Below are 21,660 nucleotides of genomic sequence, written 5' to 3'. Positions count from 1 at the left end.
GAAAATATTGAAAAGTTTTGACTGCTGCCTTTTTGAGAACAAAAACACAGGTAAGTATATTTTTAAAGTGTGTTCTGATATGATGAGGGGTAACACAGGGGAGAGATGTGCAGAAGAATGCAGGTTTGTGTTAGTATTTTTTTAAAAATGGCTAAGATGTTATTTTGTAAAGTTGTTTTGTGCTGGCAGATGCATAAAGATATTGGTTGTTTCAATGTCAGATGTCACTGGCAGATGAATAACGAGATTGTGTGAAGAACTGCAGTCAGATCAGCAAGGCTGATTCTTACCAGTCTTACCAGAGCTTTGGGAGATTACAGTATAGCATGGAGAATTTATTGAGGTGATTTATCCACAGTGCTTGTGAATACATTACATCCATACTCTGTCTCAACTAGTGTAGAGTGGATTTCAATACCTACAAATGTAGGTATACTTTAATACTTTAAAAAGCAGTACGTTTTTGCATAGTTCCAATATCCTTCATGTTCATGGATTTTGAACATAACTCTAAAACTCACAGTAAATCTGCTGTTGAAATAAATAAATTTGGAAAAACATAGAAAATACATTTAAAAATTGCATTTGATAAAAATACTCAGTCGGCCTTTCTGCTGCTGAGAGCTCCTGACAAACAGAAATGGAAATTTCTATAAAAGAGACTTCTGAAAGAAGAAAAGGAGGAAAATTGTATATTCTGGTTTTGCCTGTGAGGCTGTCTTCTTCTTTTGGAAGCTTCCATCAGTAGGTGCAGTTTGTAGAAAAGACAGGTGGAGAAAAGCAAGCTGAAAAAAGGCAACAGACAAAGCACTATTTCATGTTAAGTACTCTGTTTTTCCTCTGCATCCATAAGTTCTTGAGCTATGAGGGAAACAATACCAAAAAGACTTAAAGACTTGTTAGAGGAGGAGACCAGGAACTTTTTTTTTTTTACAGTCAGCAATAAAACAGTCATGTGAGAATAGACTCTTCAGTTGGTGTGATTTCCTCTGTCATGGTATCAGAGAGGGTGAGTTCTTCTCTCTGCTTGACAGTGTCGAGCAGTTTCTCAGCTGTTCATGCTCACAAGATCCACTAGCTGACCATGCTGACAGTGCCTCCTGCCCAGACTTGCAGATCCACGTATTTTGTTGCTCAGCATCTGCAGCCAGAAATGGGTTACCAAAAGAAGTAACTCCTCTACAGCCACCAAAGAATGAGCCCTACCTAGAATTTTTTACTGCAGTGTTTCTGAACGGTCCTTGTGAAGTTCAGAGAAAGGAGTCTGGCAGAGCTGTCTCTTTTGGCATCCCTTTGGAAACTACCACTGAAGGTAGGAGAAGAGTGGTGTGGGCAAGGGTAGCTCCCCCAGCAAGAGTGGGGAAGATTGCTCTCAGATCAGTGTGGCACCATGCACATCAAAGCTGTAGTGAGAAAGAAAATTAAGTCATTCCAGGTGGCCGGTCATCTGTGGCTAATCTTACATAGCAAAACATGTTTTCTACAGTTCATCTTCCAACAGCAAGAGTACGAAACAGTCATGAATTTGCCTTTATAAAGTTATTAGCTGCAATGGTTTCACTTTGACAGCCCTGAAATACACAGGACGCTGAACTGAGAATTTTAAATTTTGCAAAATTCAAAGCTGGTGTCTTTGCACTGAGTTGTGGCAGAACACTGTGGAAGCCTCTGGTAAATGAGCTTTAGAGATTTACATCCTTATGTTTGTTTTTCTGAGTAAGCCAATATATATTTGTGCAGAGGCTGTGTTTCTTACGCAAGTAAGATAGGATGCCAATAGTGTTATGTTTGTCATTATATAAGATCAAAAATGCATTAATTTATAACATGCATTCCAATCTCAAGACCCTGTTAATTTCAGTGAATTTCAGGGTCTGGTTTGAGGGACAGTATTTTAATGAAGACATAAATCACCGGTCATAATATGAAATGGGTAGCTGTATTAAAGGCTCACTGATATTCATAGTGCTTTAGTCACTATTGAAGATGTATCTTTCCAACAGTTCTGGGACTTTGTAATTTATAATAAACTATGAAAATAATGTATTCAGAACTGTATGTGTCTGAGGGAGAGAGGTACCTCGTAGTCTACTGAATTTGCCACGTATTTCAATGTTTATTTAAATATTAATTTATTTTTATTCCATTTTCTAATCCATTTGTCCATTGTTCAACATAATAGAACTTCAGCCTGTCTGCCATACATGCATTGAGTACATCTCCTACCCTGTGGTACACTCATCAGGCTCTGTAGATTGTTAAGGCAATGCCTCTAGGGCAAGTTTGCATATGAACTGCAACAGTGTTGTGCTTTCTTCCCCTTCTCCTACCCCATTTTTATTTGCAGAGGACCTTGGCACTGCTGGTTGTTAGAGGAATGTGGTAGGATTGTTGAACAGGAAAAGGGGAGGTGCGCAGCTTTGCTCGTAATGCATTTAGGCCACTACATCCAGGAGCTGCAACAGCAAAGGACACAACATGGAGAGTCATCAGTGACTTTGCAGTCACAATAATGTTCTGGTGAGGCCAGTGGAATTGCATTAGTCCTGTTTTGAGCCCAAAAGCCTTTACAAGCCCCAGCAAGGGCTGGGAACACGTTTAAGTGCTCTTAAAACATAGAGGTGATAGATATGTGTGAGTGAAGTGTATATACCCTGCTGTTTTGTGGTCTGGTGGAGAGGACATCACTGCAATGCTTTTCACAAAAATGTTGCAGATCTTCTCAAGTGTTTTGTGAGGAGACAATAAAATTACTAAACTATATCTCCTACAGCCTTCACAGAAGAAGCAGAAGCTAAACTATATTATGGAAGGGTATTCTTCACCTCAAAAGAGTGCTTCGTGGCACAGTTTGGAGATGATGTAAAGGAGAGACCTTGCAAATGTATGTCTGTCTGACTGCTCTGCTTCTATAGTATTCTTGTCAGCAGCCTTCTAGCTATTCACTCAGCTTTGAATAGAATTATATTTGTGATGGCCTCTCTAAAGCCAGTTTTTGTGATGGAAGGGATTAATGGGTCTCTTTTTTAAAGGAGCTTTGCTTAGTTCTAAGTCAATATGCTAAAAGCACCCTTAGGCGGTTTTTAATGTATGTTGGGATTGCAATACTCTAAAACATTGCTGGCAGTGATGGAGCACATGCAGTTTTCATTCTTTTAATTTTATTTCCTAGCATTTGAACAGGAAATAATCTGACTGTGAGGAGACTGCTGCAAGGTTTAGGTAGAGTTTTGGCTGCCCAAGCTGCTTCCATCAAAAAAAAGAATGTCTCTCCATTTTTCTGTGACCCTGTCTATGCTGGCAGTCCCTGCATCAAATACTTAGCCTGAACAAGAGAATGGAAGGTCCAGCTCAAGAGAAGATCCAGAATATTTGAAGAAGTAAAAAAATTAGTTCTGAACTTCTCAAAAAGGTTGTTGTTAAAATCAAGATGAAAAATCATTAACCTGTTTTGGTAAAGAGGAGACTCAGCAAGTAGAGGTCAGCCAACAAGGCACGAGTGTGCATGTGCAATGGGAGTATGGATGCATTGAAAATTAGGATTGTGGATGCATTGGGGGATTAGTTTTTTAATGTTGTTTAAGAAATACCTCACAAAGTGAATGAGAATGCAAGAGCCTGAAACATGCCGCATTTACTCCACACCAAGAAGAAATACGTCGCCAAAGGGAAACCCTGGGATCTCTGCTGCTCCAAGTACCACCTTCATCTGAAAGATGAATTTTCATCTTTCAGTATATGAGCTTCTCGATACCAAATTGCTTCATTGCCATAAGGAAAAAATAAAAGTAGTTTATTATTAATTCTTCTATCAAGTCAAAAGAGCATACTTGCTATTTCCAGCAGTGTCAGACCACTCAAATTTCTTTAATTTACTGAATCAGATTCTTAGTGGACAGAAAGAAGAGCATGATTATCTTGGTTTAGGTCATTATCACTCCACAGAAATAAATCACAAGGCAAGTATGAGAGTTTTGTCTGGCTTTCTTGGGTCTTTCTGCTAGAGTTCACGTTATTGAAACCACTGTTTATTCTTCAGGAGCTGGTCAGGTAATGGTCATCTTTTAGGTACAGCTTTACCACAATTAATAAAATTGTGACGTTGTATTTCAAACCCATTTGGATTTAGTAGAACATTTATTTGCAAAACCTAAACATAGAAGATATTCATTAAAGCATCTTTTTAAGGATGTTCCTACTGTTTTCCACATTAGTGTAGTCTCAGAGAAATATATATATAAGGTCTGTTCAAGTCCTTTTTTACATGCAGCTATTCACATATATGCTCTGAGTGAAAATCATCAAGCATCTCTTAATTTATTTTCTGATTCTTGATAACTTCTTTCTTTTGTTAGTACAACATTTAAGCATTGTTGGAACACAGCTTCAGATTCTCATCTTTGCTGCTGTGATTGTTTAATTTTCAGGGGAAAAACTTAATTCCCTAGATCATCTCTGGATTATACTGATGTTAAATGTGATCTGTTTAATTCTGCATCTGTTCCAATGAGAAACCAGATCTATTGAATTATTTTAATATTTTCATATCCCTTCTTTGCTGCAGCTGCTTTAAGTTTTGCCTGTTTAGAACAGCCCTAGATTGTAAATAGCTGTCTATGCTGGTTGACTGTCACGTGAGAGACCAGTAGTGGACATCTGGCCAGGACAGGATGCTCTGTAGAAAAATGATCCCCTGGAGTGCACAGATTTTGCTGCTATGCACAGCGCAAGGAGGAAAGTTGTGTGGAGTGACAGATGGATGCCTCTGGTTGACCTCACCGTAGGTGCAGGAGGAGCAGATGGCAGGCAGGGTAATGTCCAGACACCCGATTTTAGGTACTTTTGACCCTCAACATAGCTGTGTACAGTAGCAAGGAAGACTGGAGTCTTGGGAGTCACTTTTCTGTGATTCAATGTGCTTCTCTGGCAATTCAGACACAGACACAGTTAGTTATGAACAATTATGAAAGAATAATTCTGTCCAGTATTTCTTCTTCTGAGGCTCTTGTGATGTCTTGCACAGAAAAACTGAAGAGCTCCTACCCCATTAGTGAGATCCACATATTAATCTCCTGTAACTGTTTCTGTTCTTTGTGTGCCATAAATCCATGTTGTAGGTAGAAACAGATACTGTAACCATGTGCAAAATTAGTTTCTCTGTTTTGCAGGTGAGAAGCCAAATCTAGTAGAGTAGTTACGATAGGTTACTAATTGAGATAACTTACTATGTAAATTATGTGAAGACCCTCAGCAAGTCAGTGGTAGAACAGAGCTGGAGTGCCACCTTTTCTGTGTAAATCCTGGTTCTGGTAGATTTTTGGTAAACATGGCCCAGATTCTGAAGTTTTCCTCAAAACATTTGTTTTTCCTTGACTGGTCTTAGTTCAGATGATGACTTGATCAAAGCAGGAGAGTGATGATTTCACCTGAAATTGCTTTTATTTCTCCGAGTGATGGCTGAATAATTTTCCTTGTTTCTTGAATGAAGTAATGCCTGATCGTGAAGAGACATTAATCTCTACTGAGTACATTTCATATAATGGGAAAATGGAAAGAAAATGAATCCAGGCTTTTATGCAGCACTTGCCTTTCTTCTGTAGCAGAAAGAACTGAGAGGTTTAGAAAGGGTCCCAGTTCTTCCTATTTTGGCCCCAGCCGGCAAGCAGCTAAAGGCTAGATAGAGCAAAGTGACTGCACAGACCAGGCTCGTCGCTGATACGACAGAGCCCACTGACCACTGAGGATCTCTGCAGTCGCCACAGCAGCAGTCTTGCCCACAGTAATGGAATCCTACAAGGAAACCCTAATTTTTGGAAGCTTCTTCCTCTCACCTATGAACAGATCCATCAATTTCTCTCTCATGCCTTTCAGGAGCCACTGGAAATTGGTGTGTAGAGATAAATGAAGCTATTTAAGGTGAGGAGGGTGAAGTTACTGCTGTCAGTAGAGTTTCTCTCAAATACAGCCATTGTCAGGGTTGTGCTTCTCAAATGTCAGGGACAAAGGTGCAAAAGCTGAGGAAAACTTTCTGTAGCTTATTATTTCTGACGATAATAATCACTTTTTTGTGTTCAAGAAGGAGAAGGGCTCATTTTTCAAACCCTGTGCAATACCATCCTAGATCCTAATGCATTTGAAATCTGAACAGAAATAAGATGAGCAAAAGAATTATTTTAGCATTGGAAAACTGAAACAATGTAGAAACTGGCTTCTTCAAGGTTGAAGGGAAATTTGATGGTTCTAAACTCTACCCTCAAGCCCCACTCAGTGCTTTAGTGCACATTCTTCACTCAGTTTGTCAACCAGTCTAGCTTACTGAATTAAGGGGAAAATTGATCCTGCGTTAATTTCTCTTCTTTCTCATCTTCAGTATTGTAGAAATTAAAAATAAGCATCAAAGAGTAAATAACTTGATTTTTATTCCAGTCAGAATTGTATAGTAATTGTAAGTCCTGCAGATAGTTGCTGCATGATAAGCACAGCTCCCTCACAAAGGGAGCTTATCTTCAGGGGAGGCAGAAGTTCCCTATTTCCCCGTAATCAGTATGGTTTCGTGAGGGAGAAAAGCAACATGTAGATTATATGTATGAAGGGAGTCTTTATCCCCAAAGTGAAAGAACTACAGTGAAATGGTCGTGCCTGTTGAGCACATGGTAGGACAAAATTTCCTGCCACAGGACAGGGAAGTAGGTATATTTCTTTCCCTTTTTAGTGTATACGGAAACCTTTACCCTTTCTCTTCTCTTGGCATCTTTGTTAGAAGTTGACCAAGAATATGGTATAATCATATTACGTCTCCTATCATATCAGAGTAATCAATGGGTAGACTGAGAGCACACTGAAATGTTTGTGTGCACCCATTCCTTACTCACTTTCTCTGGAAGAGGTGAGGCTGCACAATTAATTAAGAATCAGACTCAAATCCTCTTTGTTTATGTTGGGTGTTTTCAGCTATGTTGAGTTTCGTTACTGTCTCATGTACCTTTTTTCTTTATCTGTTGTGTATTTTTGTATTTGTTGTGCAGCTTCTCTTGGTCTCTTACATTTACTCAGCTTGCTGACCATGGCCAGTGGCATTACCCTGCTGAATAATGCCCAGATAGGAGCCGTATCTTGTCTCACGCATGGCATAGCAGGGCTGAGATCTTACTCTGAGTAACTGGCTCCCTTTGCACCTTCCGTGTTTAAATCTCCCATTTAACCTTGAAAGACTTGCTCCATCTTTTGCTTTGTTTCCCCATCCCTGCACCCTGCTTGGCTCATGTCCTGTGCAGAGACTGGGACAAGCAAACATAGCAGAACCTGTGGCTGTAGGTGATCACATGTGGTGATTTAATATCATCTTATGCGTTGTCTTTTTAAGTTGAAACCAACTGCCTTCAGCAGCAGTCGCAGATGAAAAGGTCACTAAGTACTGGTGAGGTTTAGCAGAAAAGGAACCACTTATTCTGTGTGAGCCTGAGTGTCCCTTGGAGGCTTCTCAGAAAGAGAACGTTTGAAGAAAACAAGAGCTGATTTCAAGTCTGCTCAGACCATCCTCTGCAAAACAGACTCAGTCCTGCCCTGTTTCTCTTGTTCTCTTGTTCTTGCTAATTTTGGTTAGCAAATTGCAGTTAAACAAGCCTTCACACTGACCCTTTGGAATCACCTTATAAACCAAAATATAGACTTTTTGGGTTTTGTTCCATGTGTGCATAGAGTTAGTGGCATGTTTAAGACTTTACATATATGCAGAGAGAGACTGAGAGAACAGGAGCTGGCTTATCAGCTCAGGAGAGGTGTCCTGCTTTGGCTGTGGCTCCTGGGGACATGCTTATCATAGTGAATATGTGAGTGTAAAATGTTTATCTGCACTGGAGATGAGCACGTACTGTACCTGGGAGGGAAGGGATGCTGCTCCTAACCTTGTGCTTACGAAGCGTTCGGTGCCATGTGCCAAGCCCAGTCACACTCATTCCTTTGATACTCTGCTATTAAAAGCTGTTTATATAAAACTGCTTGTTTAGCACAAAATCACAGACACTGGAAACAAAAGAAAAAATATTTTAGGACACACAGTTTATTTTTACACTCTGCCAATTATCTCCAGATGTTCCCACCTCATACTTTCCAGCCCTGAGACAGTCCTCTCTTAAGTCACACCTTTCATATAGAAATTACCGAGAAATAACAATTAAGGTCTATTTTTATCTTTCCCAATACCTCATGACTACAGAGGACATGAAACCTAATTTGTATGACACAGAGCTAGAATTGCGTGAGACAGGCCACAAAAGTTTTCCTTGTCTCCTTTTCTTGTCTGTATACCTTTGGTTTTTGATGAGCTTCATTTATTTCCCATTAACCCACCTGTTCCACTCTTGGTGCATTGTTCTTGTTTGGATGTGAAATGCAATGGACAAATACTCCAGTGCATTGCAGAAATTGTCCAGGGAAAGTTAAAGGTTCCAGTAAATAGACTGCATATTTTGGAGCTTTGGCTCTGTCAGGCAGACTCTCCCGACCCTGGTCAAAGACCTGATTAGATGTGAACCTCCCCTTTTGTTCCTTCTTTACACAGAGCTAGAGGTGGCTGGGAAAGTGAACGTTTCACAATAACAAATCACTATATAGCTTAATATATAATAATAACTACTGCTACCTAATGCCTGGGAAAAAGCACATGGCACTTCTTCCTGCTGACGAGACCATGAATGTGGTAGAATGAAGATATTTAATTTGTCAGCATTAGTATTCAGAGTGAACAGAGCTTTGTAATAAGTCATAAGATACCACTTCCAGATCTGGAACTGCTGCTTATGCATTTTGCTGGTTGAAATTAGGAGGGGTGTTTGTTTATGTGTTTTTATTTTTTCTGTACTTGAAGCACTACAAATTTTAAATCTCAGAAAGTCATGAAGCTAAGGTTTGAACTTTAAAAATTATGCATTCCTATGGCTCTTTCCATTCTCTCATAGCCCTATATTCAGAGGAATGAGATTATTTTATTTCCTTGCACTCTTAATGATCAGACCAAAATCCCACTAATGGAGTCACTGCTGTCTAATGTGCTGTGTGTACCTGCCAAAATGTCCATGGTGCCCCTTTGCAGGCAAAACAAGAGCAGGGTCCCTGGCACCAGGTGCGGACCCTACAGTGAGAAGTAGGTGGTCTGTATTCCCATCCAAACACCCTCACCTCCCATCTTCCTAGACGTTTCAAGAAAATCATTTTGGAATTTGGCAGGGAAACGTACATGGACAGATTCCCCTGCACAGATAGCAAAGCAATTATGTCCAATTTAAGACGACAGTCATCCAAGCTGTTCTGCGTGGAGCCAAATTGAAGTATACCCAAAGCAGATTGCAGAATGTGAGCCTAAATTTGAAACCTCAATGTTCTTAGAACTTTCCTTTTATATTTAATTATTATTTACTGTTTGTTTATTTTGTAGCCATTCTCCCCTCCTTCATCAAGCAGAGCATTTCCATAAAAATCAGCCAGTTGATTTCTGTAAACGTGTCAGAATCGAGTTTTCCTTATGAGTAATAAAGAATTCATTTATGGGACGCTTGTTTTCCACAATGTAGTGCCAGCTTTTCTTTCCACCAGGAGAGACTGTCTGTTCCATGGCAACTGGAATAGAAATATGATTTTTTCAGTTGAAATATCCTAAAGAGGCTCATAACAATGAGGCCCACCTAAGACTGATTGAAGGGAATTGGTGATTTTGAATAAAGTATCTGGCCATTTTAGACAGGAATATTATCTGAAACAGTGGGGCAGAAAGTCTCTGAAAGCCCAAACACTATCAGGCAGAGAATTAACTTCTTGTTTATAGCTGCTAAATTGAATTATCACTGGAAGGGAAAAAATGCTCCTTAATGGTTTACCCAGACATTGATTCTTTGTTGTTGTCAAACCCCAGCTGTTCTGTGGAAAGGAATAGTGGGGTCAAAATACAACCCTTGTTCCACACAATGAAGGATCAATACCTTCAGTATAATTCAGGTAATTGTAATTACAAGGTCTTGACAGCTTTGCCTGTAGGTTAAATGACAGTCAATACCAAGTTGGTAGATTTCTTTTTTCCTGAAAGCCTCTAAACATGTGGGGTTTGCTTTTCTAACAAGAAGGGATGTTTGAGTCCTGGAACTTCTGAATTATGTGCTCTGCAGACTGGCGTGTCTACTGAGCATGGTTGTGTAGGATAAACTCTGGCATCATTTACCCCAAGGAATCCCATTACTTTGCTTTCCATGCAGCCTGCAGCTCATCCTATTTTATAATGTTAAGTTTTTTCAGGTTGTGGTGGGCATGGAGAAAGGTATTTCCAAGGACCAGAACCAGCTTCCCCTTCATGTGAAGGACAAGACTGAGGTTTCCAAAGCAGCAGCATGTCGTGATGGCAGCTCTGGAGTCAAACCACCATCACTCCAGAAGATATGCTGGAGAGGTTTTTGGATGGATTGCTGCTGCTCCCAGATTTCAAGTGCTGTCTTGAAATTCTCATCCACATCTGCTGTCACTGGATTAAATTATTTGTGTTCTTCCTATACAACAGGACTAACTTAAGGCTCCCTGTGTACTTGTGTGCATGCAGGCATTCATGCCTACCTAACACTCCTCTTGTGAGCTAGTCACAGGCTTTACAAGAGACGTTCTGCCCTGGAAGGACTCCTGCTTTACTCCAGCACAGCTCACCACTGCTGCTCAGCTCTTAGTGACTTCCACCAGTGGCAGGAAGAGAATGGTGCCCGACACAGCAAGAGCTCAGTGGGACCAATCACCATTGCATTGATAGGACCTGCTTGGCTCATCCTGCCTGTGAAATAATGCAGGCAGTACGTCATTGAAACAATGCAGGTGCAACCCTATAAAAAAATGATGGCATGGTGCTAATCAGCATTAAAATAAAAGCAGCACAGTCTGCTGTCCTAAGAGACCCCAGTGCTGGGGCACCACTTGGAGCACAGCTGAGCACAGCCCAGTTCTGCATACTGAGTCCCAAAAGCACAGAAACTAATCCCCTGGGTACGGGCTGTGGTACTGTGTGGGCATCAGTTTGATATTTTTGGGTGCTGTTGAGCAGTCCAATTCATATAGCATCAAGGAGGGAAAAAAGCCCAGCTTTGTTATGTCAATTTATGAATGTAGAATGCTTTTCCTGACATTCAGTACAGCCTCTAGCACTGGAAGAGTTTATAGACTGATTTGTTTACTTCCTGGGAGTATATTCATGTTGAAAATTTTATATTGTCAGCCTTCACTGCAAGGAAGAACAAGTAGATGTCTTGATATGGTCTCCCCATCCAGAACCTCTAAAAACGGTATTCATCCAATAGCTGGCGTGCCCTTCCAACAAAATCTTCTGTGTCTTTGGAACAATCCAACAGCTCAAAAATTTTAGTTGTCTGTCCTGACAGTTTCCTCATCTGGATATGAAGCAGATATGAAAAGAAAAATCCTGAACTTTAAACAGTGATATATTGTTAATTATTACGCTGATGGAAACGGAAAGAAAATTCCTGTCTCACCCTTGCAAATCATATTTATTCTCCCGCTTTATATTTCATCTGAAAAAAATAGCCTCCTTAGTAGCATCTAGAAATCATACTGTAGTGACAGAAAGGGAAGTGTGCCACCCTATGAATAACAAATACTGTCAGCAGTACCCAAAGCCTACAATTTTTTAGAGGTCTGTCATCTTAAAATTCTCTAGACTAAACCATACTTAGCTGGCGAGACCAGATGAGTTAATAGGTGAGTTACAGACTGTCCCTGCTGTGGACAGCTGGTAAAGTAATTTAATTTTTATCCAGAGATTTATCTGCAGACTTTCACTTAAACATCCCTGAATACAGAAGCACGGAAAAGAAATATATCTGTCTGTCTAAAAGTATATATATAGTTCTTATGTATTTTAAAGAATGAGAACTTACTTCTGAGTCAAGATGTAAGTTTTCGAACTAAAGTTGTTCTAATAAAATAAAAATTGCTGATGCATCAAGTCCACAAAAAAAAAAAAAAAAAAAAAAAAAAAAAAAAAAAAAAAAAAAAGGACAGTGTGAGAAAAATAACCTCATATTTTCCCTATGGATTTGAAATGAAGCTGTTTAACAAAATGGAGACATCTTTCCATTTGAAATTTCTACAATCTCTCTGCAATTATGAGATAGACAGGTAATCAATTAGAATTTTGATTTTTACTTACACTGAAAATCCATCCTTGATCCTTGATTTTGCTGAAATGTTTGCTGTTAAAATAATTTGGATCTCCTTTAGATAGGAATGCCTAGAACAGGATTTATGACTAATATATGCAATGAATGGGGAAACAATATTTACAGGCATCCCTTGAGTCTCAATCAAGGCATTAGCAATGGTTATTGTAATAACAAAGGAAGGTGCATCCCCTCTTGGCAAATTCCTGTTGTTTGCTTATCTCATATGCAGCTCTCTGGTGTTTTATTTGAAGAACACTTATTGATTGTTCCTCATTAACAATCATGTTGTATTGAATGAAAAGAGTCAAGTTATGTTTGATATACTGGCCTCAAACCCTTAGGCTTAGCACATCCATCCTGGTTCCATTTTTTCCCTGACTGCTTCTATTCATTAGTTTTAATGGACACTTTGAAGACTGCATGACTACAAGCTAATTGTGCTTAATTCTCTTTTCTCCTTTCTTTTCCCCTTCCCTTTCCCTTTTTCAGTGAAGGAAGAGGTTTTATATTATAGAAACATACCAGCTTATTCAATTTGGCACATCCAACACCTCAATATGGGTATATTTAATCTGATACTATTTTACAGAGATTGGCAAATATGTTGGACCAGAGGACAGGAGGTTCCCTAGAGAGCAGCCGCTATCCTAACTTTGCTTATGACTGACTTTTGTCCTAAAACAAAAGAGCTTATTGTTCCATTTTAAGATAGCTAGATTATCAGTGTACTGTTCTTATTGTTTTTTCCTTAGTTAGAGATAGATTGGCTCTTGGTGATTCTGATTAAATTCCTTTTTTCTACAAGAGTAACACAGGCCAATTTATGTTCTTGTCTCCTGTTCAGAACCGTATACCAAACTAGTTCTCTTTCTACAGCTTCTGTTTTTTACTAATCTTGCTATTCTACAAGTCCAGAAACTATTGAATTTCCAGACAGTAAATAGACATGTCAGATTTAACTTTTATCATTATTAGTGTGCAGAACTGTCTCAGAATCCTTTTTGTGCATGTCATCTCTAAGCCTTAAATCTTCATCTCTTCAACTTATCCATAAGGGATAATCCTGAACAACTTTAATTATTTTTAACATCATTCCTTTTGCTCCTGCCAGGAAAAGTATTGATAATTTTGGGGCTCAACGTAATACTGTCTATCTGATTGTATCTATTCCTGAACCTTACATCTATACTTTTGCTTCATTATATTCAGCAGAATATTGGCTACATAATTAAAAAGGAGAACAAGGCATGTTGTAATGTTACTTGATAATTATATAAACAAATCATAACTCCATAAGTGACATTTTAACAATCATCAGCTAATTGAACTTAAACTTCTAAATAACTGGGGATGAATGTCCTCTGTTTGAAGAATGTAGTCCTGCTCCTTCAGTGTGACCATAATTCTGCTTTCTGAGTCACCAGTTCCCAAGCTGCCTGTTTTTCTCTGGATGGCAGTGCTGTACACATACATCATGCAGCACTGACACAAACACAGTTTATTAAGCCACTTTCATCTCTGGTTAAAGTAAATGCTACTGCTGATACCTGCTGCAAAGTCACCAATAGCAGCTGAAAAAGTTCTGCTATTGTTGTCATATTATAGGCCATAATCCTTCAGAGGTCTGGAAAAAGAAAACAGTGCCAGCTACTGGTTGAATTGAAAAAACAGATTATTTTGGGGGTGCCTAGTGTGCATTTTGGCATTTTTTTATTTAATCCTCAGCAAAGTCTGTTCTACACCAATAAAATTTAAATATATATTTCCATCTCCTTGGCAACTAATGCACAGATTTAAATCAAAATGCTGTCTGAACAGCAGTCAGGTGTGGCTAGATTCCCTACATCCCAAGGCGAATCAATTCTTTGTTACCAAACCATTAAACGGTTACATCTTGTAGAATGATTATCCTCTCTAAACTAGCTGCAGACTAATTTCATTTTTCTTTCTACTGTCAGATGATTTTTTTTTTTTTTTAATTTTATTTTAGTTGGAAGTGCAAAAGAAACAGGTGACGCATGACAATGGACAGGGTAGTGAGATTTTGTCCAAACATACATTTCTGAGCAGGCAGTTTCTTTATGACCTTAGCATGCATTTCAGCTAGCAAATTCAACACCAGCTACATTTCCCCTCACCCACAAAAAAATTATCCTTCTGGGGCTCAGCTTAGTTTTCCAAGAAACTTTCTAGCTTTAAAAATTGTGGGAAAAGCTCAAGAATGTGACCTCAGTGTCACAGGACACCTCCTTGTGGACAAGCCTCTTAGATGGTTAGTCTCTTGCTCTGTTTTGGGATGTTTTGAAGCACTCCCAGTTTGCATGCTGACCCTAGGTGCAGCCTCCCCACAGCCCATGCAGATGCTTTCCAGCAGACATATTATACATTGTGTGCATTTTGCTCACTAGACTACCAGGAAGGTTTCCTGGCTCACTGCTCTCACCAAGCCCTGTCTGTCTTTTTCACTTTCACAAGATCTCACCTCTGGGAGTCGCAGCTATTTCCAGTTTACATCCCTCTTTGAATTCCCAAGTTACCAGAGGCTATGAGACAGCTTCTTTCACAAAATCCAGACCCCTCAGAATCAGGATCTCACAGCAGACAGCACAGTGTGCTGTGGCTCAGTGCTCTTGGCTGGTGCTGATTTGGAGTTGAATGCTTCCAGCAGCCACCAAGGTGCCCAGCTTCTCCTGGGGGCCAGAGCCCTAAGGCATGAGCCATGATCCACTGCTCATCACATATTAAGATCCAGCTATCAAGGGTCTCCCAAGCCAGTCCGATCTACATTTTGGAAGCCAGTGAGGAAAGTGGTTCTGGAGCACCTGAGACAATGTGTGCTGATGTAGCCTCTGCTCTAGCACCCTACAGCTCCTTTTTAGATGTCAGCTAAAATATATAACTGACACAATGCAAGAGCTGACTCCAGGGTCTGTGTAGTGAGCTTTATCTCTGCTTAAATTTGCAAATAGCCTGAGAAACTGGTTTTGAGCAAATAGCATACCTTACTGAGATATTTAGAAACAAAAAGGCACAAAATGAAACACTGAAAAAAAATGGAATGCAGTGCAAATAAAAGCAGATTGTCTCTTAAAATAAACAACAGTAATGATTATTAATTTTCCTGCTTTGTCCAATAGTCATATATTTTAAAATAATATACATCTGTCCCATAAATGTTGTAATATCTAGGTACTATGAAACAAAGCTTGAGCCATGCCACCACTGAACAGTTGCAGTCAAGGCTGTAATACATATGTCTATGGTGAGGTGTATGGAAAGGAATTTGAATGTATGTGAGCATCTGAAAATCAGAGTTTGACTTTGTGGTGGGTTCACCTTGGCTGAAACCCAGGTGCCCACCAAAGCTGCTTTGTCACTCCTTTCCTCAGCTGGACAGGGGAAGAAAAAATGTAGCATAGGATTTGTGGGTATAGATAAGGACAGGGAGAGACCACTCACCAGTTAACAGACCTGACTTGGGGAAATTAGTTTAATTTACTGGCAATCAAATCAGAGTAGGAACAGGAACAGACTGCTCCAGCATTAGTCCAGCACAGGGTCACAAATCTTGCCAGCAAAGCTGCTACAGTGCAGGCATCCGTTGGCATCAAAGCATCCTTCAGCATTTACCTGCTCTGGTGTGGGTCCCTCCATGGGCTGCAGGTGGATCTCTGCTGTACAGTGAAACCTCTACAGGCTGCAGGGGAGAGCTGCCTCACCATGGTCTTCATCACAGGCTACAGGGGAATCTCTCTTCTGGCACCTGAAGCACCTCCAGCCCTTCCTTCTCTTCTTTGTGTCTGCAGCACTGTTTCACTCACACACTCTCACTCCTCTCTGCTCTGACTGCAGTTTCTGTTGTGCCCTTTATTTCCCACCTTGAATGTGTTCTCCCAGAAGCACTGCCGCTGTCACTGATGTGTTCGGCCTCGGCCAGCAGTGGGTCTGTCTTGGAGCCAGCTGTCACTGACTCTGCCAGACATATGGGAAACCTCCAGCAGCTTCTCACTGAAGCCTCCTGTAGACCTCCTGCCACCAAAACCTTGCCATGCAAACCCAAGACAGGCTTACAAGAATATAAATATCTTTTGACAGAGGAGTCTGTCAAATCCCTTGACAGAACTGTTGAGCAACACTGATGTGCTCAAACATCAAACTAAATGGAGGCCAACTGTCAGGAATCCCAGTCTCTGCTTGATTCTTCAAGACCTTGCTCATACCAGTATTTTGTGAAGGATATCTGTTTGTTATCTCTGCAGAAGGAGGTCCTCCCCTGACAGTGAAAAGCTCACAGGCAGTGATGAAAAGTCCCCTGACACTGTTAATCTCAACAGCAAACTAGAAGGTCTGCCATGGGGACAGGTAAGACCAGTCATCACCCAGCAGAATCTTGTCTTCTTTCAAAACAAAAACAAACAAACCCCAAGCAGTTTTTCATAGCAAATCTAACAACAGGTTTTTATTTGTTGCTTGTGCTCACTGTTATCAATTTGGATTGCCAGAAACTTGGAGTGCTTCTGAATAATGGTCTTTGCTTCACCAGTTGTCTGAAGCTGCCAGCTGTATGTTCTTCCTGCAGACTATGCTGTGTCATCAGATAAAATGGCAATATAGCCTCCAAATCATGATCCATTTAGCACTGTGTCCTGGTCAGGCCCATATCAAAATATTTTGAAACTTCTTGATATATGGTGAGTTTTTTTATATGGGTGAAAGTAGCTCTACTGTAAATCTAGGGGTTGGTACCAAAGCACTGGAGCCAGCTTTGAAGCTTTTGTCTGTATTTCCACCTCAGCCTCAGACGGTTTATCCAATGGTCAGGTATAAACAGCAGCACACTGATGGATAAACAGTGTTCCTGCTGTGTCCTATTTGGGAGCTGTAATTATTACTCAACAAATTACTGGGTACCCTGCTGAGACATTATTTAATGCTACTTCAGGTGCACAAGAACTGATTAATTGAATGCCCCTGTAAGCAGCCATTACATTTCAACAGGATTTTATTGTTTTGGCTCTCCTCCACTGGATATTTAGAGGACTTTTTCGTTGCTTGACTACCCCATATCACAAGCATTTACATCTAAGGATGAGGAAGGAGATCTCACCCTTCAAGGTCTGTCTGGGACTATGACTTCACCTCTGTAAGAGTGTGCACCACATGAATTGATGTAGATCATGATGGTTAGTTCTTAAGCTGATACAACTGAAGGTTTTCTTCCCCATCTAACACATACATTGGATTAACAAAACCATTTAACATGACTCTTGGTCACAAAAGAGAACTTTAGCCTCTGAATCCAAATGAGTATGTCTGAGATGGAGCTCACCCCTCATACGGCGGTCAGGATTGGGCTAATCAAGATGGTTAATGAAAGATGAATTTGGGCTGCTTGTAAGTTAATCCACAGCAAAATTCTAAATTAGCTGTCTGGATACAGAGAGAATTAGGATCTTCTATAAACCTTTAAACTGTTCACAGATCATGTATTATTTTGCATTTTAAATCAGTCTCATGCAAATCAGGCCTATGGGAGGAGAAAGGGTTAGTTAGATACTGATTTCTAACCTGCAGTTTTGCTTAAATTATGTTTTTCCGGCAGTGATTTACAGACATGAAGTGTAATTCTATAATCAGAACCTCAGATGGACTAAAACAACGTGATTGCTACGGCTAGGGGAATGCTGTAAATTTGGATCTGCCCCTGTTTATGTTGCTATAAAGAACTATTTTGCTCTTTCATTTTGCTTTATTTGCTAGACTTCATCCCAAAGAGAAAGTGGATCAGGAGATAGCAAGAGATAGTTTGCAGTTCCATGAATATATTTCTGTTAAAATATTAACAAGTTCTTACTTTCAAAGTGGTTTTTGGTGTCCGGCTGCCTGACACTGACACCTCTAGTGGTTTTCATCAAAGCGTCTGTGAGCCTTGTTTCTAATGCCTTGATGATTTCTCAGCTCTAATTTCTCTCCCAGGTAACCAGCATTGTTAGCTGGATACCTTAAAATCCCTGGTTAGATGGGTACCAGCACTCGTGCATGATGACTTCTCAGTCTACCTCAGCCACAAGGGAAAATCAGCTGCACATACATGGAAAAACTAACCTGATGAACAAGTCCCCTTTCTTCTTTTCCCTTGTGCTCCTTAAAGACCTCCATTAATCTCAGTGGAGAAAAAGTAATAATCAACACTTAAACAATGAGCTTTTTCTTGAGACTCTGGGCAATGGTTTTTAAGTCTCTCATAGTCACGTGCAACTTGCTTGAACTCAGTGAGTGCTGCAAAAGCACTATGCAAAGCAGTTTGAAACTTGTACGTACAGCAGTATATAAACATCAAGTATGGTTGCTGTCTGCTTTCAGGTAGCTTTTCATCCCACATCTTGTACATGAAGAGGCACCAATTCTGCTGACATCTTTATGTGGGAAGAGGAAATTACAGTTTTCCTGCTGTCACCTTCCCAGACAATACACAAAGCTGGTAGTTTCTGTGAAAATTCTCACATCTTATTCAGTGTCTTTTCCTTTGTCTGTTTTTCTTTAGTCTACCTATAAAGTCTTCTAACTCTGAGCAAGTAGTGTTGTCAGTTTCTTAATTTCTTGGGTGCCTAAAGCATAAGTGTCTGTGTTAATGCAGCCTCATAGTACTGTATTTAATTTGTGCCCTGTTATTTTGCCCAAGAGAGCTATGCATTTCAGCAGCTGAATCTCATTTAGGCCGGCAGTGTAGGCTAGGTCAGCATTTTTGTTCAGATTAGGATGATACTTTTGAAGTGAATCTCCTGCCTGTCCTGATTACTGCACTTTGGTTCACATCAGGGAGCTTTCACAGCATGCAGCACTTTGATCCCTGTGGATGAAGCCAGGCTGAAGTCCTCACCCTGGGAGCACACTGTTGTACCCCAGCTGCCAATGTGTGCTAGAGATAATCAGAAGCAGCCCCCTGCAACACATACACAGTGTAAGTATTGGGTCTTCAACAGCTCCAGCTCCACTCCAGAGCTTCCCACCAGTTGCTCCATACTATTTGCTAACATGGATGTTGGTGCTTTTTTCTGGAATCCTCTGCTGCTCTGAGTCACTTTGGGTTGAGTGTGCTCTCTGCTCAGGGCCAGGGTTTCTGGATGAGCCAGTGTAAAATTGGAACGATACAGAGATGATTAGCATGGTCCCTGCACAATGATGACACACAAATTCTTGAAGCATTCCATTGGGGGGAGGGTTTCCCACCAGCTGGGGCTAATGAGGCTACTACAGGGGAAATGTACTCCCTCAGCATCTCATGTATCTCCTTCACCCAATCTGGGTGGTTTATTCCTGAGGCAGGCTGTGGGGCAGGCTCAGGTTGTGGGGCAGGGTCAGGCTGTGGGGCAGGGTCAGGCTGTGGGGCGGGGTCAGGCTGTGGGGCAGGGTCAGGCTGTGGGGCAGGGTCAGGCTGTGGGACGGGCTCAGGCTGTGGGGCAGGGTCAGGCTGTGGGACGGGCTCAGGCTGTGGGGCAGGGTCAGGCTGTGGGACGGGCTCAGGCTGTGGGGCAGTATCCTTATTCTCTAGGGTAGGTATCAGGGTGGTTATCCAGGTCAGTCTCCCCTTATCTCTAAATGCTAAACAGAACAGGCATACCAGCAACACCAGCCACTGTATGATGTCATTAACATTCAGAGATTTGAACCCTTCAAAGACTGGTGGGGTAGGCCCGAAGAGCTGGGTGAAGGGTTGGAAAAAATTTCCCCCAGTGTCATTTCTTCACAGTAGGTATCATTGTTAAAGTAACTCCAGAAACACACAGTTAGTGTATGATAGCCCTGAATCCATGTGCCTGCCTTCCAGAGGAAATTAAAAATCCACGATTTCCTCACTTCGTTAACCCATATAGCAAGATTGATGACAGCCACAGTAACCTTAGTTACAGGGCCCATGTTTAGAAAAGGGCCTGCAAATGGGAGAAATACGGTCACCACCACATGCCACCCAAACCAGGTTAAGCCAGACCACATGATATCTAGTACACAACAACGTAGGCACTTAAGAACTGTTATTCCTTTTTTCTCTCAATGCCCTCCTGCCTCACGTTGGGTGCCAAAATCTGTCTTGGTTTTGAAAGACAGTTGTCTGCCAAAGAAAGCTAGGGCCTCCCTTGGAGTGGAGAATATAAACCCCCTTCCCTCCAAATTATTTTAATTTTGCAATTAGGGGCGTTCAGGCAAAGGAATAGGAGTAACAGTTCTTTACTAGGAATATTAAAAAAAAAAAAAAAAAAAAAAAAAAAAAAAAAAAAAAAAAAAAAAAAAAAGAAAATACAAATGTAGCAGTACAAGAAAACAAGCAAGGAAGCAAACAAAAATCCTGGAAAAACCCTGACAGAGTCAGGGATATGACTTTGCACCTTGTTGGTCAAGGTGTTGGAAGCAGTCCAAGTCCTCCTGGAGTAACAGATGTGGTTCTGTGGAATAGAGATGGTCCTGTAGAAAGTCCAGTGGTGGTGAGATGGGTCCAGTCCTTCTCCAGGAATCCAGTGGAAAAACCAGATACCTTGTGTCCTTCAGTCCCAGTTTTTATCTAGCTAGAAACAGTTGACTCCTCCTTCACTGGGTGGAGCATCTCATAATGGGATGATGGAATGTGTCCTGTCATTGGCCCTATGGCCCACTGTCAGAACACGTCCCCCTGGATGATGGATGTGTGGTGAAAGAGATAAGAAACACTTCCCTACCTTGTTTTAATGTCTGGGCCATTATCAGAAGGCATCCACCCCCCTCCCCCCTGTAGTCACAAGAGAAGAAACAAACATCTCCCAAAAGACAGCTTTCAACAGATGAAATAGAATACACATTTTTAGATTACACAATCCAATACAGCCAGGTGACTCCGAACAAGTCAGTCACTAATGTCGTGTCTACACCAAACCCGTTGTCATTCCATAGCAAAAGCATTGCTGCTGTGAGATTCACTACACACATGTGCATAAGGTGAAAGGAAGATAACCATTTTTTCTTTCCAAGCGGCTTGACAAGATAATGAATGAATGAACGTGCAGCTCTTACTGACACTGGGTGCCTAATTCAAAAGTCATCCTGCCCATGTTAAAGTCATAATTACCACCATGTGGAAAAAAATCCATTTAGCCCAGGGTGCATTTATTTTAAGTTGCTTCTTTCTCAGTTTTCATGTACATTTTGAGTCCCCTATCATCAGGTGTCATTACTTCAGAAGGTTCGGTCAGAAGAATCAAATCACGACATTTTCAATATACCTCTTGATACAGTACTTCAAATCCTTTTGCCCATGACAGGAAATGCAGTACAACTAACTTGAAATGCTTGAAATAATTGAATAAAACCCTATTTTGAGCGCAGAATACAGAGGTTCAAAGCAAATGGTTTCAAATCCAGAGATCAAAATAGAAATGCTACATAATGGGTGTTGAAGGAGCAGGGAAAAAATTCCTTTCATTGT

At 40.7% G+C, this 21,660-nt stretch overlaps 1 protein-coding gene and 1 non-coding gene across 3 annotated transcripts in view; both read left to right on the top strand.

The window, feature by feature from the left end:
• The window catches only part of TMEM108 (transmembrane protein 108), a 162,556-nt gene that overhangs the window by 88,725 nt on the left and 52,171 nt on the right, over positions 1-21,660 (top strand). The window lies entirely within an intron of this gene.
• LOC120764440 (U6 spliceosomal RNA) lies at positions 19,311-19,418 on the top strand. The gene has a single exon (XR_005704220.1). It is a non-coding gene; the product is annotated as a U6 spliceosomal RNA (small nuclear RNA).

This window comes from Hirundo rustica, chromosome 1 (assembly GCF_015227805.2).
Source record: "Hirundo rustica isolate bHirRus1 chromosome 1, bHirRus1.pri.v3, whole genome shotgun sequence".
Classification (NCBI taxonomy): Eukaryota; Metazoa; Chordata; class Aves; order Passeriformes; family Hirundinidae; genus Hirundo; species Hirundo rustica.
Note: the sequence above shows the minus strand (reverse complement) of the source record. Positions and strands in the feature narration are given on the sequence as shown.